General features: G+C 38.4%; 1 pseudogene; it reads left to right on the top strand.

Moving 5' to 3' along the window:
• Positions 1 to 821: 821 nt before the first annotated feature.
• The window catches only part of LOC132016303 (transcription factor IIIA-like), a 94,089-nt pseudogene continuing 68,747 nt past the window's right edge, over positions 822 to 26,163 (top strand).

A 26,163-nucleotide genomic window follows, 5' to 3' on the forward strand; every position in this document is an offset into this window, starting at 1 on the left:
CGCTGCCTTTGGCTCAGGTCATGATCTCAGGGTCCTGGGATCGAGTCCCACATCGGGCTCTCTGCTCAGCGGGGAGCCTGCTTCCCTCTCTCTCTCTCTCTCTGCCTGCCTCTCCATCTACTTGTGATTTCTCTCTGTCAAATAAATAAATAAAATCTTTAAAAAAAAAAAAAAGAGACAACCTAAGAAGTCAATTATAAATGATCCTTTTTTCTGTATCTCCTGTCCGTTAACCCTAGACCGTGAATGATGTCCTGACAACCGCATTTCATCTTCTTGTGGGCCTTCTAGGCAAGCTCTGTAGCCACACCTGAGCCAGAATGGTAAGGAGGACACCAGAATTTCCTGGAGCCAGCAACGTTTTGGCAGCCATACTTAGTAAGATCCGCATGAGAAGGAAGAATCTGGGACCAGGAGTTGGGACTGTGAGATACATCTGCCCCCACCTGAGTGCAGATTTTCTGCTGCAATGTTCTAGGAGGACTCTTTTGTTCACTCAACAGATTTTACCTCAGCCTCTAGCAAGTAATCAGTCATTTTTCTAGGTGTTAAGGATACAGCATTGCACAAACTAAACAATACTTCACATCCACAGAGCTTACATTTTTGTTGAGTTGATGTGGAAAGAAACGCTGAAAATCAAAATAAATAAATAAATTAGCACATAAAATGTCATAGCTCTGTGAAAAAATAAAGCAGGGAAGGGATAGGAAGGGCCAGAAAGATAAAAACAGCCTTAAACAGGGTGGTCAGGAGTAACCTCACTGCGAAATAACCTTTGAGAAAAGGCTTGAAAGAGGCGAGGGAACAAGTCACGCAAGATGTTTGTGGGAAGAGCTTTCCAGAGAAAAGGAACAAGTGCACCGACCCTGCACTGTGAGGAGACTGGTGTTCAGGAAGGACACCGGTGTGGCCAGAGTGGGTGAGCGAGGGTAAGAGATCAAGAAAGACAGAAAGCTGGGGAAGGGGAACCCAGCGATCCTGGTTGGGATTTGAGTTTAGATTCAGAGAGATACGGAATCAGGGAAAGGTTGTCAGTCACCATGGTAGAGATCTGTATCGATGGATCTTCTTATGGAGAATGGACATGGGGAGGTAGGATGAGAAGCAGAGAGACCAGCTAGAGTCGGGCTTTGGCAATGAATAGAGGAACAATGATCATAGTTTGGATCGAGCTGGTAGAAAGAGGGGCAGCGAGGATGGATTCCACATAGACTCATACGTGTAGCTCCAAGGGAGCCCGTGACCGGGTGAATGTGGCACTTGAAAGAAAGAGGAGGCAGGGACACCTGGGTGGCTCGGTTGGTTGAGCCGCTGTCTTCAGCTCAGGTCATGATCCCAGCGTCCTGGGATCGAGTCCCACATCGGGCTCTTTGCTTGGCGGGGAGCCTGCTTCTCCCTCTGCCTCTGCCTACCACTTTGTCTGCCTGTGCTCGCGTGCTCTCTCTCTCTAACAAATAAATAAATTAAATTAAAAAAAAAAAAAAAGAAAGACAGAAAGAGGAAGCAGAGATGACGGCAGAGTATGGAGTATTCTTTTGTTAAAAGAGAAAACATTGTTTCCTTCTTTCTTGATTATCACTAGTCAGTACTTAGCTGCCTGCAAAGTGTCAAAAATGGGTTCCATATAAACAGTATTCCGTAATTTTTTAAGGGTGGTGGTTATATAGTGGTTGAGTTTTCTACTGCAAAATGGTGTCGGGTTCTGCATTTTAATCCCTGCCCTGTTAGCATCTAATTTTGTTAGTTTGAGCAAGTCACATTATCTTTCTAGATCTCATTCTGTTTCATGTGTAAAAGTAAAGTGGCTTTACCGAGTTATCTGAGGTGCATTTCAGATCCAGCACTTTATAATTCTTTGTGGGGCACCTGGGTGGCTCAGTGGGTTAAGCCACTGCCTTCAGCTCAGGTCATGTTCTCAGGGTCCTGGGATCGAGTCCCAGGTCAGGTTCTCTGCTCAGCAGGGAGCCTGCTTCCCTCTCTCTCTGCCTGCCTTTCTGCTTGCTTGTGATCTCTGCCTGTCAAATAAATAAATAAATAAATAAAATCTTTTAAGTATATATATATATATATATAAATATATATAAATATATATATATAATTCTTAGTGTGTGTTATCTTATGAGGCAAACAGTTTGCTTTCCATATGTAATTCAGAATAATATTAAACATGTCACAGAGATTATCAAACGGCTTTCTGTCAAAATGAGCTTGAGAACCATTCTATTTCAGAAACAAAAGCATGACTATTTTAAAGAATTACTAGTCCATAAATTTTAGACATTTCTAAAGGTCTGAATTTTGAGCCATAGAAATAAGATAATACCAATATTTACAAATTAGATAACATAAGCAATGTGTTTTGTATGTTTGAATAAATTGCAGTGTTTGTTTCCCCCAAGGAAAGATTTTCCTGTTGGTCTTTTTTGACCTAATTGTAAACTACCAGGTAAAATGAAAGGCATTAATTTTTTATTTTGTTTTGTTCCAATATGTCTGAGTAAGAGTTAAAGAATACATCAAGTTAAGTAAGTTAATCACTGTCAGATTCCCACTTGCATCATTCATTAACTTCACTCTACATTATTTTTTAATTAATTGAAAGACTTAAATTTTCTGAATACAAAGGGTATATCATTATTCTGTCGCCAAAGTCAGCCCTCAATGTGTCTTGTTAAAGTCTTAGTCTTTTTTATATCCTCCTACTCAAAGAATCGAGTTACATATTTGCCTAGAAGCTACTTTTATAAATTATTCTTGTAGGTAAGCTATTTAAATGCTGTTAATTCTTGGGGCACCTGGGTGGCTCAGTGGGTTAAAGCCTCTGCCTTCAGCTCAGGTCATGATCCTGGGGTCCTGGGAACTAGCGGCATGTCAGGCTCCCTGCAGGGAGCCTGCTTCCGCCCCCTCCCCCCACCTGCCTCTCTGCCTACTTGTGATTTCTGTCTGTCAAATAAATAAATAAAATCTTTTTTAAAAATGATGTTAATTCTTTCAGCCAATCACTGTATTATAATGGGCCTACTACCTGTCAGGTGTTGTTTGACATGTTGAGGACAGAACTATAAACAAAGTCCCCAGGGCTACAGAACTTTGCTTATGGTTTACTTCATGTTTACCAGTCAAATGGACTAACTTAGAAAAAATTAGATTAATCCTGTCTAAAATTGTTTAGAAATGTAATTCTTAGGCAAACGTTGCCTCTTATGTTTAAATATAATTATTAAGTACTATTGCTCACTTGTCATTCTGTAACTGTTAGTAGTCTTGTCTAGCCCTGCTAAGTCAACTGGAATTTTTAATTAACTTTTCATAGGCAAATGGTTTTTCAGCTAAGCCAGTGGACCTTATTTGTGCGCTTCAATAAACAGAGATGCCATGGTTGGAATAAAGAAATGGGATTGGGAAGCAAAGCTCCAGCTCCAGCTCTGTCATACACTGGACTCAAGCAAGATGTTTAACTTGTCTGAGCTGAGGGCTCATGTGTAAAATGGAGTCTATGAGTGGGTGCCTTTTGAGGCCTTCTTAGGGCTCTGGTGAAAAAGAGAATTGGAGTATTCTAAACTCTTGAAGGCTCTTCTATCATGCTAAGGTCTAAAACACTAATTCTTAGTTTTAAAAATAGCAACCCTATCTGTTGTAGACCTATGACATTATACGTATACATTAAAGAAGTAAAAAGATACATAGCTCCTAATTAACTTGAAAATTTTAACCATCACATTACTTCATTCATCAAATAAACCAGGTGAGAGAAATCCTAAAAAATGTATCAATTCATTTCTGTCATTTCTGTTTTCTTCAACTCGGTGCTGGCAAATCAGAATAGCACACTCAAAACAGAGTGTGACAGAAAAGAAAATGTGTTTAGCTCTGTTTATCTCAAAAAGGATAAGCAAGGATAATTCATTTTAAAATGAGAGTTTTATGTATCCCAAACACAAATGACTGATGAGCCAATTTTTTTTTCTCATAGCTAGGATTATTACACCTCTCAGAAATTTACTAAAGGTGACTAAGGTGTTCCGCAGTACTATTGAACACCTGATCGATGAGATACTACAATAAGGTACCCCCTAAGAGATTTTAAAGTCTCAATAGAAAATGGAAAATGACCAATACTAACCAAAAGTCCATTCCTACAGATAAGTTAAGGTGATCTTTTAACCTCCCACAATCAATTTAAAGACTCCAATGGGCAGAACATAAACAATGGCTATGCCCTGTGTAGAATGAAGCATAGGTTAGCTCTTAAGTGCATATCATTCATTTCAAGCAGAACAAGCCATCATTTCTAGCTGAGTGTTAGCCTCATATTTTACTCTCTCTGTCTCCAATAACATCCTATTCTAGTGGCCTGCTAAGGAAAATGTTTTCTTTTAAAATATATACTTTAAATACTTGTAGGGAAGCATTTTATCTTTACTTATCTAGCATTTATCATAAATGCCTGTAAGACTGCAAAATGATATCACAGAAACTAACGTCTGAAAGAAGAAAAGATATATAAATATGATGGAGTACATATTAACTAACATTTCTTCTTAAGGAATTTGGTGCCTAGTCACATGATCCACATCAGAAAATAATTCACCAAATTCCCATGTTTGCTTGATGAAGTACATACCCTTTATGGATCTGGGAATTGCAGCAGGAAATAGACTAGCATACATCAATGTTTAGGTGACATTCAAAAATTGAACAGAGGAAAAACAAAAACAGACAAAAATACTATAAATGGTTAACTTACATTATGTTCTGTCACCATTTAAATAAATTAATCATGTAGTAACAGTCTCATATATAAAATAAATGCACTTGGAGAAAGTTCAGCTCATAAACTGGTATGTGTTGTATGTCTCATATAAACACCTCTAAAGCTTTTCTTTCTTGCCTTCCATAGAAATCAAATATTCCATGGAAATAATTTAATACCTGTGCTGCACTTGGTATACCATTTATTTCATGCTGCTTGCTATTAATTTTGAATAAGAAAAAGAGCAAAATTAGAACTGAATTTTTATGCCATTAACAAAATAATAAGTAAGAATCCTTCCCCCCCCCCCATATGGTGAAATAACAAAAGCACCAGGAACCCCGTACTGAACACATTCATCTCCAGCACACAAAAGTCTAGGTCAATATTTCAAAGAGTAAATACACGCAAGAGAAGTAAGGGTGAAAATTTGTCAAAATGCAGCATTATCATCTACATGCACAAAGGTAGGGAGGTGATCATTTTAAGAAAGGCTTAATATTAGATTTAATAGTATAGACTCATTAAAATTCCTTGCCTAAATACATCTTAAATTAGTTTACTTTGTTTTCTCAAAGGTGAAAGAGAAGATAAGGAGATAATATGTCCTAACAGAAGTAGGTAAAATTGTAAATTCACCTAATGGATGCTGAGCTGCCCTGATCCCCTGTTATAGGACCAACGTACCAGTTTTTCCTGTGCCTCGGAGTGTTGTCTGGCTCACAGCTAAGACCCTCCCCAAGAATTACTTTCTGACAAAGGGAGCTATCTCTCACTGACTGCTCAAGGTGGGAAAGGGTACAGAGGTGAACTCATCTGCCTTAATTTGGGAAATCTCTGAAGGGGAACACCAACTTCAGAGCTCCCAAGAGATCAGCTGAATCTTCTGTGTAAATTCTATTGTAGTTCGCCTTCTCCCTCTGCTCAGTCATGCCTGCTTCCTTAACTCTCAGGTGTTGTGAAGAGCTCTACCAAATAAATCACATTCATGCAAATGTCAGTCTTAAAGTCTCCCTCTGAGGGAAACTAACCTTGCCATTGGCCTCTTCCTAATTAATTATATTTTGAAACTGCATACATTATAACAGGAAATTGGAAATACTCTGCATTTTATTATTACTCTACTGCCATTTTATTAAAGTATGCTGCTTATTTGTTTCAAAAATTCTTATAATCTCTCTGCTTTTTCCTCTCCTATATTCTTCATTAAATTCTGAGTACATCAAGAATACAGGACATTGAATTTTTCTTTTCTAGATGCATGGTTTAATAATGACAGAAAAATTTGAAAGGTCATTGAATCCAGTTTTAGTTATAGTTTCAAAAGCCAATAGACTCTGAACATTCTATTCAGTCCTCCAAATTAGCATTAGTCATCTCTATTTGAGACGTCCTTGTCTGACAGTTCCTTCAGATTTATATTCCCAGACTTGGGCTACTCTAAAAATGAAGCTTAAAAGAAATCAACCAGGAGTTATATCAGGAACACTGTCAAATTTCTGTTAGATGCAGTGCATTTTTAAAAAATTTAAATACACTAATAAAATAATTGCCCACCATCTACTGATGTTTGCTACCTCCTATGTATCATATTAGGTACATTCTATACATTGTTTCTAAACCTCATAGTATACAACAAGACAGATAATATGACTGTTATACAAGGAAAAAGAAATTGGTTGAGATTCATGATTATGAGATTCATGATATTCATGGTTATTAAGTAACTAAGCCAAGAACACATACTTAATTAGTGGTAGTTTTTAAGCCCATTGACAAAGGCTGCTAGGGGCACACCTGAAGTCATACAATGTCAAGTTTATTTAGCTTGGTGTAGTAAAGGAAAACACTCCAGAGACAAGACTTAGGAGTTTCTTTTCTTTCTTTTTTTTTTTTTTAAGATTTTATTTATTTATTTGACAGAGAGAGAGATCACAAGTAGGCAGAGAGGCAGGCAGAGAGAGAGGGGGAAGCAGGCTCCTTGCTGAGCAGAGAGCCCATTGCAGGGCTCAATCCCAGGACCCTGGGATCATGATCTGAGCTGAAGGCAGAGGCTTAACCTACTGAGCCACCCAGGCACCCCAACATAGGAGTTTCTTAAACCACAAAGTTATGAATGGCTTTTGTAGGGTATTAGGGCTTGGTTTGAATGCTTTTAAGGTGCAAAAACAGAGTATCAGTTAAGACTGGCAGGTTGATAGAAGCAGAAGATATATACTGATTAGTTATGGGCTCTTAGTAGAAATATTTTAACCAAAGAGAAATGTTTCTTGTCATTTTCATTGGTACACATGTCTATTATTGTTATGTATGAATTGATAGTTTTAAGAGGTCCCATCAGGCATTTTCTCAATGGATTTTAACCTTGTTTCTGAAAGCCTCTAAGTATTTGGACCTGCGTCCCTTTTACCTATTCAACTCTGTCATGCTACATTTAGCCAAGGCAAAAATTCTAGAATGTGGATGGATCAGAATGTTTTCCTTTTTTTTTTTTTTTAAAGATTTTACTTATTTACTTAACAGAGAGAGAGCATGAGCTGAGGAAGGGACAGAGGGAGAGGGAGAGAGACAATCTCAAACAGTCTCCACACTGAGCACTCAGGGTTTGATCTCATGACCTGAGATCACAACCTGACCTGAGCCAAAATCAAGTTGGATGCTCAACCAGCTGAGCCACCTAGTCACTCCTAGAATGTTTTCTCTTAAATTTGAAACTTCATTTAGCATGATTTATGTCTGTTAGTAAGTCTGTTAAGCCTCACCATCAATTTTCTCTTTAACCAAATAAGAATGTACCTTTTTACACATCCTTTTTTGTTTTTGTTTTTGTTTTTTCCTTCTCAGGATTGGATATTGACTATAGTTAGATCTACTGACCACCATTTTGAAGGGGAAAAAAAAAGTGAATTCAGGCATAGACAACAGAAAATGCTTTGATATTAATTTTATTTGAGCAATAGTTGAAGACAGTTCTAGCATCTTGAATGTAGCTCTCTGACCACTTATTTCTTTCCTAAAGAGGAAAATCAAGTTGATCAGCTTTAGACCAATTGATTTTGAAATATGTATATACTGACAGATCTGCCCTTCTCAGTTTCTCCCAGACCTTGTGAAGTGACACGAATGATTTTGCATGCTCATTATAATGTTACACAGTTTTGATTTACTGGGCAAGTGTGAGATATTCATCTCCACAACTCATCATTATAGTCACTGCAGAAGGATGGCACAGGTGATAGACACTCCATGCATTTCTGGAGTTGACTTTGTTGATGTGGCTTGACAGAAGACTATTTTTAAACATATAAAGTAACTATGCTGAAGTTTCTAGATAACTTTAGTTCTGGTCGCCTTACTGCTGCCTAATGAACTCCCCTAAAGTTAGTGACTTAAAATAATACCTACGTTAATATATCTTGTGATTTTAGGGTCAGAAATTCAGGCATTGCTCAGCTGGGCAATGCTTCTGTTCTGTAAGGATATGATGAGGATCACTAGGTGGTATTCAATTGAGGACTGAGCTGAACTGAAAAGTCTGAGACTGCTTCATTCACAAGTTTTGTGTTTTGATAGGCATTGCTGGAAGGCTGAACTCAGCTAGGTTTCTCTTCTTTTCTTTCTTCATCTGGTCTTAGGGCCTCACTCTGTGATTGCAATAGCAAGGTAATTGGACTCCTAGGTGGAAGTTCAGAGCTACTAAAGACCAAAGTGGAAGCCACTCATACTCTTAAAAGCTAAGTCCCAAACTGGAATAGTTTCACTGGTTGTAAACTCTATTGGTCAAAGTTGTCATAAGCCAGCCAAATTAAAAGGGAGGGCCAGGAATACCCAGCTCTTGGTGGGAAGGGTGCTGAAGCATTTGTGGTCATTTAATTTGCCATAGGACAGTGAAAAGTTAGGTGTTATCTCTACCTACTGCTTATAACCTGAGAAGACCTTACCCTACACAAGGAGAATCTGTTTACCATCATCTGAGCTCATCAATCCTAGAGGAACTGGTGATACTTGAAATGCTATCACCCACCCTGAAACCCTCTAGTATTTTTTGCTAAAAATATTTTCGGGGGTGCCTGAATGGCTCAATCAGTTAAGTGTCTGACTTTTTATTTCAGTTCAGGTTATGATCTCAGAGTCATGAGATCGAGCCCCATATCAAGCTTCATGCACAGTGTGGAGTCTGCTTGAGATTCTCTCTCTCTCCTTCTGCCCCTCCTCTGCTCGTGTCCTATAAATAAATAAAATCTTTAAATCTATATATACTTTTACCTTGTCCTGGAAAAATATATCTTGTAAACAATTTGGATGGCTCATACTCACCAATTCTCAAAACAGCCAAGTCGCGTTATTACATAGACTGTTGGAACTAGTAGAAAAATCTGGGATAGTGAGACTAAACTATGCTTTAATTTTTATTAAAATATATTTTAATATATTTAATAAAATATATTTTTTAATATATTTAGGTAACTGACATATATTTTAGGAAACTGTTTGGATTTTACATAGGTAACTTATACCAAGCTCAATTTTGAAAATAAATTGGATTCTTGAATGAGAATCTAAAATAAGCAGTGTTTCTCTGTTGAATATTATTTACTTAAACATATTTCCAAATCCAGAATCCCCTTATTGACCCATGTGCCATGTAAACAAGATGATATATGGAAAGTGACTAATTTAACTAACAGCTAAACACCATATGTTCTTATTTTCAATCAACAGTTTATTAATAAAGACATCAGTTTCAATGACCAACAACTTGAAAACCATAAATTAAGAGTTGCTAGTTTGTAAACCTGTCACCAAGTTAAATTGTCAGTTATAACCTTTGTAACTGGAATTGAATTCCCCTAGAATAATTTTTATTTAAAGGCTATTATTTCCTTCATTTTAATAAACCTATATTTTAATGAATTATCTATATTGACTAGACATAAAAGTGCCACAGATTAATCTATTGAGCCAAATAGGATTGAAATACTTTCCTATTTTTATAATTACTTTAGATCTTCATACATGTTTCTAATACTGTATGCTTCCTACCCTATCTATGGTAAAATTATCTCTGGCATGTGTTCTATAGTTATTCAATCTCTAGAAAAAGATTATGAGAGTAACAGTTCCAACTTTTTTCAAGTTTAGACAAGTTATTTGTATGAGGTTTTTAAAATATGTGTAGAGGGGCACCTGGGTGACTCAGTAGGTTAGGCCTCTGCCTTTGGCTCAGGTCATGATCTTGGGGTCCTGGGATCGAGCCCCACGTCGGGCTCTCTGCTCGGCGGGGAGCCTGCTTCCCCCTCTCTCTGCCGGCCTCGGCCTCTCTGCCTACTTGTGATCTCCCTCTCTGTCAAATAGGTAAATAAAATCTTAAAAAAAAAAAATAAAATAAAATGTGTGTATAGATTATCTTCTCACATTTTATTTATGGATTAGAGTTTCTCTCAGTTTATTTTCTCACATAAATGCTCTAAAAAAGGTATAAATTTCTGATAAATAGTCACACAAGTTCACCATTGAGTTTTACTATAATCTTTGGGTCGATGCTATACATACTCCAAAATTTATTTATTTGTATGTCTTTTACCAGTTAAATATGAAACAACTGTATACTACTCTTAAAAGTAATATATAGAATTTTAGTATTAGTATTTAGTGAGATTTATATAATCCCTTCATTCATTGATAGACATTAATTGAGCTCCTACACTTGTCAGACTCTTCTAGGTGAATAATGATGAACAAGGCCAACTTAACCCTAAGTGTCTTAAAATTTTCATTGTATTAGAAGGAATAGAAAATACGATGGTAAATAAATAAATAAATTATGAGTTAGTCATCAGTGCCTTGAGAATTTAAGTCAGGGAAACAGACATCGTGATTGGCACTTTATGTATATTAACTAACTTAATATTTAAATCAACTGTTTTAGGCTAACTACTGGCCCCCACAATATCCATATCCTAATCCTCAGAACTTACAAATGATAACTGATAAGTAAAAGAGACTTTGCAGATGTAATTTAGCTAAAGATCTTGAGATGAGTCCAGGTAGGCCTGTGTAATCACAGGGGTTCTCATAAGACGACAGTATAAATCAGAGAGGAAGCAGATATGACATGGAAGTGGTGTGAAGATGAGGTGTGGTGTGAGCCAATGAATGCATATAGCCCCAAAAGCTAGAAAAGGCAAGGAAATGGAAAATCTCCTGCAATCTCTGTAAGAAACCAGTCTTGTCAACACCTTGACCTTAGCTCAGTGAAGCTGATTTGAAACTTCCGGCCTCCAGAATTAAAAGATAATAAATTTATGTTGTTTTAGGCCACCAAATTTGTGGTAATTTGTTATAGGTCTCATAGGAAATTCATACAGCAGCCCAGCTGGAGAACTCAAGTAAGGGTTAGGTAGCTTGTTCAATACTTCTGGAACAGAAGGTTAAATGTTCTTTCCCTATACCCACAGCCAATATTCCAACATTCTCTTATCATCAAAGGCAGAAATTGTTCCCATGTTTTAAATAGAATGTCAAGTAGCTATAAGCAACTTTATTAATAATTCTTAATAAAAGATGGCAGGGCAAGTTTTTATTTCTGTTTTTGTTTTATTTTTGTATTTGTTCATTACAGATGTTCACAAACTTGACATCAAATATGATTCTTCCATATCAGAGACCAACTGCTCCAGTGGTCCAGAAGCCCTTTATTAATGAGACATCTGGTAGTATTCTTCAACCCAGAAATGCTATGCTTCTCTCCCTGCCAGATGGACCTAACACTTCTAACAAGATAATCCTGCAATGATTATACAGCAGTCACAACACTAACAGGTACAAGATCATTGCAAAGCCTCATGCTTTAGGCTTGGAATGACTGAGTATTAGAGAAATGGCTGAAAATACTATAACAGTAATTGTTAAGGGGCAGTTTAGCTGTTATCTCAGTGAAGTTGCACCCTCTCACACAAGATGGTCCACCAGTGCTCTCAGCTTCATAGGTCTCACTTAGGACATAAACTTAATCTGTTTAGGAATTCCATGATCTGGCTGGATGTGAGGAGCAGCAGAGCTGAGCCTAGCCAGAGCAGGAGAAGCTGACTGTCCAGAGCTGACTTAGGCTCCTCCTACGTTCTCTGTGGCGTTGAGCCATCCAACCGTTTGTCATCCAACATTCTCTGTTTGGGAGACTTATCCCCAAGAAAACCCTCCCCACTGTGAGGAGCTCTTCAAGCAGACACACAGCACCCAGTCCTCATGTCCAGAGGTAAGTGAGGCCATAAACCGTAGCCCAGGTGGTTTATAATTGATGTGTCATCCTGAAATCTAACTCTTTGTCTAAGATGAACTTGCTTCTCCTTGTGAGTCTTTCTTGTTGCCCTTTTTTTTTTCCTTTTGGTGCTGAAACCCAGATTTGGTTGCTGTAATAAAATAGAAGGAGCTGTACCATATGCTTCTTCGTATTTCACTTAGCATAGGTCTTTTGTCACTCACACTCACATCTTATTCATCCTAGATAAGCTCTAGAGGACTTTATGAAAATAGAGAATTCATCAGGTTGTTGAGCTGCGAGCTCAGAAGAGAGAACTAGGGCACAGAGGCTCTTTCCCTCCCAAGGCAAGGTGTTATAAGAAAAGCATGCAGAGACTGGTGGTACTTTTACAAGAGGTAGACCACATCTTCTACCTTGTTTGAATGCTTAAGGGCAGTAGAACCTCACAGTCTCATCTTGCAGGTTCCACTGGAGGAGAGCACAAGACAGTGCTTAACTGAGTTCCTGCAGGGTGGAGGCATTCATGAAGGCTTAGGGCTGTTTCTTGCCAGCAGCCTTCTGTGGGTGGAAGTATGGCTAGAAAGAGCCACAACTGCAAAGAGACCTAAGAGGGTGAAGTAGCTCACACTCCCACCATTGGATATGGCAAGGATTTGTGGGCCAATAAATGGAGGGCAGACTTGCCCTGCTTAAGTCTTCTTTAATGTGCTCCACAAAAGAGGAAAACCTGCCAAGACGAGTCTCCACAGCCTAACACCCACATTACAGTACTATGCATTGTGGAGATCTTCATCAGCCCACTGAAAGAATTCACACATATGCCCTAAGGGAAGTACCCATATATGAATGTTGTTGTGCAAAGCCAATGAAGGCCATCCTACAAAAATAGAAGGGAAGGTTTTGCACCTCCTCCACAATTCCCCCTTTGTCTCCTCACTCAAAGAGGAAACAGGAAAAGAAGGAGAAGAATTAGGGATAGCTAAAGAGAAGTCAAAATGTGCTTTCTCACAAGAAGCCTTTGAGCTATGGGTCAGTCTTGGGTTGTGGAGAGGAAAGAAACTTTGAATGGAATTAGGGATTGGAGCCCTGACTTAGACTGGATTGGACCTTTGAATAAACGAGAGATAATAATAGAAAAGGAAATAGAAGTGACTTGGAGTTTATGAGATTTACATAATGTATGATCAGGGGGCAGGGAAAATTGATCCAAAAGAGTGTTTAAAAGGAATAGCTGGTGAAAAATAAAGGAGCATCGAGACTATACTTCCATCAAATTTAGTTCATGCAGTGAAGCACTTAGCCACACAGATGCAAGACAGAGCAGCTGGGGCACAAGTTTAGACCTTCGATATTACTGTCACGTTCATATGATGTCATATCATGGTCTAATATCCTTAGAAATTACCCTAACATTAGAATTTAGTCTCTTGTGTTTTTTTATTTGCAGTGAGTATCCCTTTATAATGTATTATATAGTACACTGATTTTAGTACTCATTTATCAATTCTCATTTGTCATTTAGAGAATTGGCAAATCTCTATAAAATTTGTCTGTCTTACAAAATCTAATTAACCTTAGACTTCCTAGGTGAATATTTTTCAGTTTATTCTCTGAATTTTTTGTTTGCCTAATTTGCCACACTTTATTCTTGACTGGAAATTGTTCCTTTTTTTTTTTTTTTTTCATGTAATAGTTAAGTGGGAGAGAGACTTGAGAAGATATTAAGTTAAAAAATAATACTTCCAGGAACCAATTTAGGGTATCTTTGATAACCTGGGGACTATATTTTTATGGCCTTTAAGGGCTTATGATTTGAAACAAAGGAGAGAAGGAGGAAAGCTGGAGATCATTACTTTGTCGAAATGGTTTCTTAAAAAATTCAGGGTCTTGAATGTCAACCAGTGAAGGCTGTCAATTGAAATAATGAAGTCCTTTATAGAAATAGATGAAGAGTAGTAATGGGAAAGGAAAAACACCTATGTTCAGTCATTAAGTAGCCTAAAGACATATCATCTCCTAAATCCAGGACAAACTGAAACACTAAATATTAGTAAAATTGTTACACAAAATTGTCTTTGAAGAGAGAAATCTCTGTTCTTTGCCCTGTGCCACTTGAAAATTGCTAAGAACCAGCATTACTCTGTTTTCCATTTCATACTTTAGATCTTATTAAAAAAATAGTCACTCAAAGCATTTAAGCTGAACTATGTCAAGTTTAGGGCTGGATGTCCCTCTTCTATTCTAATTAAATATCATTAAAAAAATATATGATCCATCAGAATTTTTTGAGCTTTCAATGTGTGTCATTACAGGAGAATAAAGATCTATTCTCTGCACTGTTGTAAAATAAGCAGTTCAGAATTAGTCACTGACTGTCAAACCTGGCTGGGCTCTTAGGGCCCATCTAGGTGACTCCCATCATGGTTGAATTCAGTTTTCCAAGGACAGAGTTTGAATTAGTTCCCATTTCTTTTGACTCCTGTCTTATGTACCCATTCTCTCTGAATAGCATTTGTAATTTTTTTTCTTGGTTCTAAATTGTACACACATTCATTCCCCTTCCTAACCTCAGCTTCTCCACCCAATGATAAAAGAAAAACAGACATTCCAAATGTCTTTGGAACAGACATTATTTTTCTATTTCTTATTTTTAAAGTATTATATTGCTTAGTGAAACATGTTTTTCCCCTCCATTTTTTCTTTGTCTACTTCTTTTTTCTCCTCTAAGCCTGATTCCTTCATTTTTCATGCATTTGAGCATCTTCGGTCAGGAAACTGTGAGTAAGAGCTAGCGTCAGTTTTAGGAGAAATAGGGCAATCGATACAACAATGAGAAACCAGAGAATTTGGACAGTTTGACCCATTTCCTAATCATCAGTGTGCTTACAGGGTTTTGTTGTATTTTTTTAATCAAGTTACATACTCATACCAGTATGAAAATAGGATAATTCTGATAGTTCTGATCAAGTTTCCATATTGTTTCTGAATTAGATAAAAGAGGTTAAAGTACTTTAACAGTAGACTGAAAATGGGATGGATGACCAAAAAAAAAAAAAAAAGGACATTTGTTTCTTTCTACACCATAGTCTAAGATAGTACTTCCCAAATTGTGAAAGCTATTAGAAAAGAAGATTCTGGAGCCTGACTCTAGATCTCCTGAAGCAGACACTCTGGTACTGAGGGCCAGCAACCCATGTTTAAAGAAATCTTTCAAGTGTTTCTGATGGTTACTGAAGTTTGAAGTCTGTGGGGCAGTTTTCCAACCCAGAGAGATATATGTGTGTGCTGGTAAGAGGGAGCACTTCTGCTCCACTTTGCCATTCAAAGACCCATGCTGACTAGATCTCTGTCATTCTCAGCATGCCCACGTGAAGTGGGTGAGTACACAGAGCAGGGTATGTGGAAAGTTTCATTGTATCATTATAGTCCTTATATACTTTTCAAGAGAATTTCAGCACATGGTCATAGACCATTGCAAGGAAGGCTGAGAAGTGTACTATAGCTGGTTCATAACATGTCCGGTTACTACACAAGAAAGGAAAAGGGACTTTGGTAGACATCTGATAGTCTCTGCAGCAGTTACATAATGATCTTTGGACAATCAGGTTTACTGGTGGTGAGTGTTATCTTACCTTTTTCTTACATTCCAGTTGTTGTTGCTTTCAGTCAGGAACTATAATTCTTATATCATATGAGTAGTGCATCATGGAAACTAAAGTAAGAGGGTAATTCTAGAGAGATTGACCAGTTTAGTGTCACATGCTACTGAGCAATCAATGAAATGATGTTCCTAAAAATGTCCCCTAGATTGGGCAAAGTGGAAGCCATTTATGACCTTAGGAAGGACTGTTCCATAAAAAAATGGTACCTAAGCTATGTTGGCATAGAGTATGTTAGTAAATGTATAGAAGGTGAGAAAATGAAGACAGCAAAATAAAAGTAATTGTTTAAAAAAAGATTGACGATGGAGTGGTGGAGAGAGAGGGCTGTAAAGGAAGGATGGTACGGATGGAGTTCAGGAATGATTACATATTGATGGGAAAGATCTAGTTGAGAAGGTATGGTTGAATATTCAGGAAAGAAAAATTGGAAAATATGCTTGAGAATTCCAATTTATTGGAATTTTAGAAAATTCGGAGAAGAATCTTATCAAATGAATCAGTGTTTCATGTTTATAAAACAGTAATTAAGGAAATTGAGTGCCTCATTTCATATTCAGCTTATGTGTCCAGAAATGGGGGAAGGGGAGAATGGGGGGGGATAGGAAGGGGGGAATGGGCATTTCTTGATCATTGAAAAAAAAATATATATATATATATGATCTTATTTATTTGACAGAGAGAGATCACAAGTAGGCAGAGCAGCAGGCAGAGAGAGAGGGGGAAGCAGGCTCCCCGCTGAGCAGAGAGCCTGATTCAGGGCTCGACCCCAGGACCCTGAGATCATGACCTGAGCTGAAGGCAGAGGCTTAACACACTGAGCCACCCAGGTGCCCCTGAATATATTTTTTAAATGAAATATCAAGGTGCCCATACACTGAAGTGACCCAAATGTTTATTCAATGGCATGCTTCCATCCTTGTATATAATCTGGCTGTTTGAGGCATCTGAGTATAGTGTGGACATTACTAAAGCCTACCATGTTGCTCTGAAAAGTTAACTTCCCTTATCGGATCTTACCCTCTGGGCTATTTGAGCCACTCTAATTGCTTCAAGTATCAGACAACTAAGGATAATCCCCATGCTAATTATTCCAATTAGCCAGTCCTCACGGAATCTGCAAAACCTAACTAATCCCAGCTTTCTAGCCATTGCATCCCTACATAGCTGCCCCTACAGTTCTTCTTAGCTTTTATTCCTCCTTTTTTCAATTCCCTGTTTCGTCTTGCCTAGCAGCTCTCTTTACTTAGTAGATGTATGTAACAACAATAACAAAAATCAACTTTTTTTTTTAAATCAGCCTTTATCTATGTGAGTGTCAAGTTTGTTGTAACCTACCATCAAAAGCATTCAAAAGTCTTAAAAAAAAAAAAAAAAAAAACTGGTACCGTAGTCATAACCACTGACTTTTGGATAACTTCTTAGGAGGCTGTTCTTGCCTTACTAATTGGTTCCAGACCACAGAGAGGGTCATTTAGGATGGAATTTAAGCTTGTGCTTTAGTCTTGTGGCCTGCTGCTGTGTCTGCTGGTGGTTCCCATGTCTCAGAATGTTCTAGATGAGCCGTGCTAATTGGCTTACCTCTTGGGCCTGGCTACTAGTCCAAGTGGGGACACACCCTACAGCTAGGAGTGATAGGCCACTTGAGCTGTGCTTTCTTGGGTCTGTATTCTGTACTTCCAGTCACAGTCTATTTGGCAGAGGCCTATTCCAGTGGTCTGTTACTTCTTTAACATTGATGTTTTTTCATTATTCTTTGCAGCAGAATTCTTATTTGCCTATGTGTTTCATCAGCTCCTATGCAGAAAGATGTTGGTTGGGCTCCCCCATGGTAGAGAAGTGGCACCTAGGTCTCCCTTTGCTTTTGCTTGGATAAGGGTAGCAGCTACCTGCTTCTTTGCTGCTGTGTATAGCTTGTTGCTGTCACTAAGGAACTTACACTTTCTAGACCCTCAGGAGCGTCATAGCCTACATGCTTGAAGACCAGCTACCCAATGTGTAATCCAAAAGAAGTCTCTGGGGCAAGAAAACTAATATCTCATCCCAACAACCCCCTTTAGAATAGCTGCCAGTCATCCTCTTACTTAAGCAATGCAAGACCTGTAGTCTGTATGCTTGGGCTTCGTAAGTGCTTCAGCATAACATGATGGGGCCGGTACCTTCTGACAGTGTTGCTTACTGCACTCTCCCAAGGAGAGGCTGCTCCACCTCTCAAGGGCAAACTCAGTCCTTTAAAGGTGGACTGGGAAGGCTGGAGCAAGAGCCAGCTGCCTATAAGGCAGGGTAGTCGGCCCTCTTCCCCTCGTCTTCTGTAACCAACCAGAAGTTTCACACTCTAAGTTATCAGACAGAGGCAGAAACTAAAACCACAAACTTAGGTACCTATAAGCCCCAAACAGGGGAAAAATAATCAAATGAAAGAGGGGAAATGGAGCACCTGGGTGGCTCAGTGGGTTGAGCCTCTGCCTTTGGCTCGGATCATGATCTCAGGGTCCTGGGATGGAGCCCCACATTGGGCTCTCTGCTCAGTGGGGAGCCTGCTTCCCCACTTCCCCTCCCACCCCCCGCCTACTTGTGATCTCTCTGTCAAATAAATAAATAAAATCTTAAAAAAAAAAAAAAAGAAATAAAACAAAGGGGGGAAATAATATAGATGCAATGAGAAAAAAATTAAATATATATATAGATAGACATAACTAAATTCAAACAAATGTCCGTAATTTGACCCAATTGAAAAATCCAAAATTTATTAAAAGAATTTTTGTAACAAAAAGCTTAAAAAGATACTGGTTACCTTTTTTGCTTTTACAACGCAGGCTCTTAATTAACAATTAAATAATTTAACAACAGCTAGCATGAACCAGTTGACAAAGCTTCAGGAACTTTGTCATACTGGGTCTCAAATTTCAGTTTTACTAGAAGATTACATTAAATTTAAACATGGTACCCCTTATAACCTTAGGAGAATAACTAAATATAAACAGAGGGAAAAAATAGGTATTTCTCACTTTAACTGTAACCTTGCCTAAATTTCCCTTAGCCATAATATCCATTGTCCTCACTGTTCCATATTGGAAAAAGATACTTGGATCATGAGTAATTATTTGGATCTAAATAAAGTCTTTGATACTTACAAATTGGCTTGACAAAAATGGACCCCGTTAACCTACCAGATAAAAGAGTTAAGATGGCCCAATGTAAGTAAAAGAGTAGTTTTAAGATCTCACTTATTAGATAAGACATAATTAATAAATTATGCCCACTCGTCTTCCATAACAGTCAGATTTTGCCTATTCTAAATTTTTAAAAATGAAAGAAAAGAAAGAAAAAAGAATAGCACCTTACAGTGGATTACTGTAACTTAATCTGTAGTTCTACCTATTAAGGTCCCCATACCCAATACCCAATATTATGAAAATTAGTGACCTTGCGCAATCAACAACCAGTAACCATTTTGGGATTTGGCTAATAAGATTTGGCTTATAAGTTGTCTTTAGTACCTATTTCGGTAGATTCTTAGTGGCAGTTTTTAAGGGAAGCATACACCTTTTCCAGGCTACCCTCCAGAGTACCTCAACAGCTTTGCCATTGCACACAGTATTTATAGACAATATCTTAGCTGTATCTACCTTTCCCCATCAGCACAAGTATGACATTACAGTAATGATATCCTCCTCCAAGGAGTTTCATTTAACACACTCATTAAGGACATAAAAGTCCAACCTGTTTTAGTTTAGTCTTTTTTGCATTCCGGAAGCAACATATTCCTCATTTAGATACTCTACTTAATCTCTCTGATACTACTACCTGCTACTTACAAATCAGCCTACTTAAATGGGGTCCTCTCCAACAAAGGCTCTAAAATCTGTCCAAATTAAAATTGATAGGCCTTACCTAGAGGGGGACTTTATGGGGTGGAGGACACTCCATAAAGTACATTTGGGTGGTACCTGGGGTTTGTCCAAAATGGTTCACTCTTGAAGAAGCTGTGGCTGTCTACACCTGGTTACCTCAAGTGGCCACACATGTGGTTATCTTCCTAGACCTGCATAAGGATGTCCCAGTCTCTGTCTCTGAGGCAGTCTCTCCTTGATTATCACAAATGCATTCAACTGCAGATGCTGTTCACTGGGATCGGAGATAGCCCAGTTCAGGCCTGCCCCAAGTCCCTCATTCACTTCCCCACTCATGATCCACACTGGAGAAAAGTTGTTTATTTTTTGCAGCTAGTGGCTCTGATAAAGATCTAACACAAAATCAAACTTGAAGTAACATTATGAATGCAAACATGACAGTAAGCAAAAGTGATAGTATGCCAGTTTGAAGGTTGTAGGAAGGCCTTCAAGAAACATCAGCAGCTGAAAATCCATCAGAATGGGCATAAAAATAAAGGAATTCAAGGGAAACTATGAAAGATGTGCCAAACACTCTGCTTCACCCAGTAATGTAGAAGGACATGGGATGGTCCATAAGGTCCGTGTATTATCAAAAGGGATGTTCTACTGTGGCAAAAACGTGTGAGAAACTCATGAAAGAGGAAATAGCATAGAAGTACGGTGGAAAACATCCAAACACAAAGGTGAAGGTAAGCAACATACAAAACTCTTGCCCCTGAAAGGGATATGTGTCAAAGTCCAGGGGAAGACTGTGGTAGAAGCTACACAGCTGTGCTTAGTCTTCAGAGCCATATTTTCTTTTTCATGAGGAAAAGCACCTGTTTAAGTATGGACATGCTGACTGTTGCAAAAGATTTGCAACGAAAAACAGTCTCATGAGGCATGCTGTTGTGCATGATTGTAACCAGAAGAAAATGAAGAGCAAAGTAAAAACATCTCATGGAGAATCGAGTTTGGCCTCTCATCTTAGCGAATATACCTTTCTGAAAGGAGATAACAATAAGGCCTATCTGTGCCTACAAAACAGAGACTTTGAATGGTATTGATATAAGTAGTTGAAATACTTATTCTCAACTAAATATGATATACTATTTGGAGCACAATAAACTGACAAATTCAGTTATTTTCTCTCAGAAGCACAATTCTCTTCATTGCAATCTTGATTTAGAAAAATCAAAATGGCTGGTATTCTCCTAAGTGCCCTCAGAGTCTACTTCACCATACAGGCTTATCAGCCTCTTCTCAGTCCTCCCTAGTACCTGAACACCTATGACAGCCATAGGTTGCCCCTGGGCTTTGGATGGTAGAGTCTTACCTTGGCTCTGCACTATCTGGGCTATACATCATTCAAGCAAAAATTATTGGCCACTTACTGACTCTTCCTAAAAATAGTGGCTCTTACAGATCCCTGAACCTGTGACTCTCTACACGTAGTTGCCTATTATGCCTGGCTTATAAATGCAGCCTACCTCAAGCTCAACACCTCTACGGAGACATTCTTGGTATAGGACAGAGCCAAACCTGGGCCTTCTGGAATATTTTGCCTAGAAGAGGGTGTAGTCCATCCTGTCCTCAGTCCCTTGCCAGAACCAGCATGCTGGATAGGTTGCCATTCCCCCAGACACCTTAGCCACCTGGGAGTACCTTGGGATCAAATGAATGAAGCAGTGGGAGTTCATAAACTATATGACAGCATTGCCACCATCAAAGGGATAGAGCTCACGTTGCATGGTGCTTCTTTCTGTCCCCTAGCTGGTGTGTCCCGGATAAAGTATGCTGCCCAAAAGTCGGCAAATTTGCCAAACTTCCAACAACCATCTTAGTACTGGATGTCCTGGTCAGCAAAATACCTTATCTATACATTTTTTTTTATACATTCTTGAATCATTGCCAAGAGTTGTCCCCTCTGTTCAAAGTAAAGAACTCTATGAACCCCTTAATTCACAGAGATACAAAATATAAAGTCACATGTATTTCTGCATATTCTGAAGCTACAATATATGGAAATTCTCATCAAAATACTCCTTATCCCCTTGGATTTTCAGAACTTTTTCAGAATACACAGTGCAGGCTTACCTCATTTTACTGTACTTTGGTTTATTGTACTTTACATGTATTGCATTTCTTTATTTATTTAGGTTTGTGGCAACCCTGTATCAAGCAAGTCTATCATAGCTATTTTTCCTACAGCATTTGTTCACTTCATGTCTTGGCCATATTTTATTAATTGTCACATGTCAAACTTTTTCACCATTAACATTAGTATCTTTAATGTTACTATTGAAATTGTTTTGGGGTGTCATAAACCACAACCATATAAGGTGGCAAATTTAATCAGCAGATGTATATGTTCTGACAATTCTAATGACTCTACAATCCCCCCCTCTTTCTCCCTCTCTCTGGTCTCCCCCTATTCCCTGAGATACAACAATGTGGAAATTAAGCCAAATATTAACCCTACAATGGTCTCCAAGTGTTGAAGTGAAAGGAAGGGTCAATCCATGTGGCAGACTTTATTGCTGCATTATTTTAAGCAATTGCCACAGCCATTTCATCCTTCACCAACCACCACCTTGATCAGTCAGCAGCCATCAACATCCAGTCAAAACCCTCCACCAGCACAAAGATTACAACTTGCTGAAAGCTCAGATGAGAATTAGCTTTCTTAAGCAATAAAATATTTTTTAATGAAAATATATACAGTGTTTTTAGACACAATGCTGTTATACAGTCAACAGACTATGGTAGAGTGTAAACATAACTTTTAAATGCACTGGGAAACCAAAATATTCATTTGACTTTGCTTTATTGTGATACTCCGTATACTGCTGTGATCTGGAATCAAATTTGCAATTATGTCCAAGGTATGCTCATATAGGATGCTTGGAGAAAGAATTCAATAAAACTCATTTCCCTGGTAGGTCCCAGACAGTTGGTCTAATGGGCCCCTCAAAAGTCTCAGTTACAAAATAAACCACTAAATAGTGTCTATCTTGCCCCAGGCATTAATCTCTTTTAACTCAAGGCCCTTTAGCCAACTCACACCACATACCAGCTTTATAAAACAAACAAACAAAACAAAACAAACTTCCTATAGACCTATCCTATATTTAAAGGTGGAATATGTCTGACCTCCTTGTATATAAAGGTGTCTCCTCCTGTCTTTATGGATTTTCAATTCAACCCCACCCCATAGAGTTGAAGACCAGATCAAAAGTACATACTCTTCCGGGACCCATTAATCATAGGTTTTCCCATAAGCCAGGACCCTGACCATCTGATACAGGATTCGTTTGAGCCTCAATTTCCACTACTCTAAAAATTTTGGTCAATATTCGGTTATAAGGGGTGGATACTTAATTCCTGCAAAACTTCTGATTCCCTCCAGAAAATTGAAATTACTTTTTCAGGGCCATTCTAATAGGCTGTGTAGACTAATAAAAAGGAGATAGAATACTACACTTAGTAAATAAAATAAAAATGACATTCAGAGGATATAAAATCAACACTATATCCCATAGTGATGCAACCAGAGAATCCCTCACTGGTAATCATCAAGCCAGAAAAAGTCAACAACAGACGACAAAGACCTGTCAAGTGCAGCTACACACCATTCTGTTGCCAATGGTCTCATTGCTATTGGTTGGACTGCTTTCATTGGTTTGCAATTCAGAGGCTCAAACCCTACAAGTAAGTCATTGTTTCAACCAACCTTGATAGATGCTAAAGACTAAAATCCAAAGTCTTCACTGGCTTGTCCATGACCAACCAACCAATTGAGGTGAAGGGTTCATGCTAATTGGCTAAATTGGAGACCTGCCTATAGGATAATGTTGGAGCTCCAAATGCAACCACAGATATTTAAATGACAAACATGACATCCTATTAATAGCATGTACCTAAACCTGGTCATATGATTTAAAACCTGTCTGTAGTAGGATCTCCTTCATCACCGATCTCAATCAAACCTTGAACACTTAGAGATTTATTTATGCCATTTAGTTTCTGATACTTTAGTCCAACTATGGCAATGTCATTGATGATGAAGTATCATCTTTGCTGGCTGTGTACCCACAAAGCTTTGACCTAAAAGATATTTAGCTCCCAAGCCCAACATTGCCTTCACATTTTAGATACAACTACAAGAGACTCAGCTGCGCTATAATATCGTAAGGCCACAAAAACAAGGCCCCTATCAATGCAAATCGTTACCCACTTAAAAAGTATACCCCAGTCCCATATCTAAACCACATTGTCCTAGCTCAGAAGTTTGCTCTTGGAGAAAACATTACTTCAGATGACATTGCGTGGCACAAAGACCTCACCATTGGAAAAAGCTTTGCACCCTGTGCCAGAGACAACATCTCCCCAGACACAGAGACTGCCATACTAGCAATACCCATGGGTTGCCTTTCCTGTCTCTTAAAATGATGATAAACTGGACATGGAACATTTATTGCTTTATAAATTATTATTAGAGATTGCGTTATATTTCCAGAGTTACTGTTTGCTTAGTGCATAGTATGTTCCTTACTTTTTTTATATACCTAAAGGTAGATCTTATAGAGGTTATACTATCTGTGCTATTAAATGTTTAACAGATTAATGCAGATTATTAATCCCCCCAGTAGGTAACTGCCTCAACCTTTGAGTGGACCTCCTATTCCCCAAAGCCTTCTCCTGCATACCCCCAGTCTGCCACCACAACCTCCCATACAACACAACCACACCTTTATCTTGGTTACAAACAAATACCATTAACCTTTACACATATTTTACTATAAACTCTCAATTTATAACCTCCAAAAACAAAACTGCTGTACCTACCATCTTCACTCAAGGAATACACCAAAATATTATTATTATAAAGATATATAATTCATATTTTAACATACTTTACAATTCCACTGTGATATTGTTAGAGACCCCAAATCTGTTCTTTCTATATAAACAGAAAATTTGATTACAGGTTGACCTACATATATTTGTTTCCCTCTCTTTGACTCTCATTAAAAAAAAAAAAAAAAATGTGTTTCTACATAGTTTAGGGGTATATATACCCTCTTCTCTAAAACTATTGCTTACTGCTTAAACTCCTAGGATTCTCTAAATAATTGAGGTCAAAACTGATGTTAAGACAACATGAAGTCAATTGTAATGCAATTTTGTTTTGTTTTGTTCTTGTACCGTGACCCTGTTTTGAGGACGTGGCTTAAGGCTAGTCAGGTCTCCTTCTTGAATAGCTGAGCAAGTCCAAACCCTAACCACTTCCCTTATCAGGCCCTCACATTCAGAACCACCATCAGTCACCCTAATTGTTTCCTGGTGAGCAACCAAACTAGGAACAGCCCCTATGGCCTGAGACTGAAAAATCGTTCAAATTAGAGAAATGGCCTGAGACTGAAAAATCGTTCAAATTAGAGAATCCACAAGGAGTCCTCTAAATCAAGCTAATACCACCCCTCTCCCACCATAGCAACTGTTTACTATTATCTTGAGGGAGCGGGGGAGGGAAATTTTTGTGTAGCCCTGCCTGGCAGCCATCTTTCCTTTAGAGCTCTAAATAAGAGTTGTGTCTTTCATCTGTTCAAGTGTCAGTGTGGCGTATCCCACAGATGAAGTTTTAAATATAGGTGACGTTCAGTGGGCGGAGTCCAGGACCAATGACCAAGAAAGAATTCTTAAGCCATCTGTGATGCTATTTTTAGTGGTTTATTAAAGCATGGTTTATTAAGTTTATTAAATTTTTATTATAAAATTTATTAAAATTATTAATAATTTTTATTTAAATAAACCTTTAAAAAGGTTTTTTTATTTTATTTTATTTTATTTCTTTTATAAAAATCCTTTAAAAAATTCTAAATGTCTTTTTATAAACCTGCCCCATAAGGCTGAGGGGTGGGAATGAGGGTGTAGAAGTGGCCTGCCCTTTTCTGTTTTCACTGAACAGCTTGTTCTAAGGGGGGGAGGAAGGGGAAGAGATCTAGAATGGGTGAGAGGGGGGTGGGGGTGTCAGGGAGGCAAGTGTGTTGTGTTACTGTGTCAATAAACTGATTTAAAGTTGGAAAAAAAAAAGGACAGGTTTATTAATTTATTTATTAAAGGTTTATTAAAGGACAGGACCCATGGGCAGAGAGTTTCTGCCCTGGATTTGAGGGGTGACAGGTTATATATCGTAGGGTTGGAGGAGGTAAGGAAAAGGGGAGGTTTCAACAGAACTTTCATATGCTAAAGAGGACCTATAAGATACTGGATGCCTTGAGGCCTTGTCATTATCAAGGTGTTTCATTCTAGCAAGGTATTAACATTAAAATAGTTGGGATGGGGCACCTGGGTGGCTCAGTGCATTAAGCCTCTGCCTTCAGCTCAGGTTAAGCCTCTGCCTTCAGCTCAGATCATGATCCCAGGGTCCTGGGATTGAGCCCTGCAACGGGCTCTCTGCTCAGCAGGGAGCCTGTTTCCCCCTCGTTCTCTGCCTGCCTCTCTGCCTGCTTGTGATCTCTCTCTCTCTCTCAGTCAAATAAATTAATAAAATATTTTTTAAAAAGGGCACCTGGGTGGCTCAGTGGGTTGGGCCTCTGCCTTCGGCTC

Source organism: Mustela nigripes, chromosome 4 (assembly GCF_022355385.1).
Source record: "Mustela nigripes isolate SB6536 chromosome 4, MUSNIG.SB6536, whole genome shotgun sequence".
NCBI lineage: Eukaryota > Metazoa > Chordata > Mammalia > Carnivora > Mustelidae > Mustela > Mustela nigripes.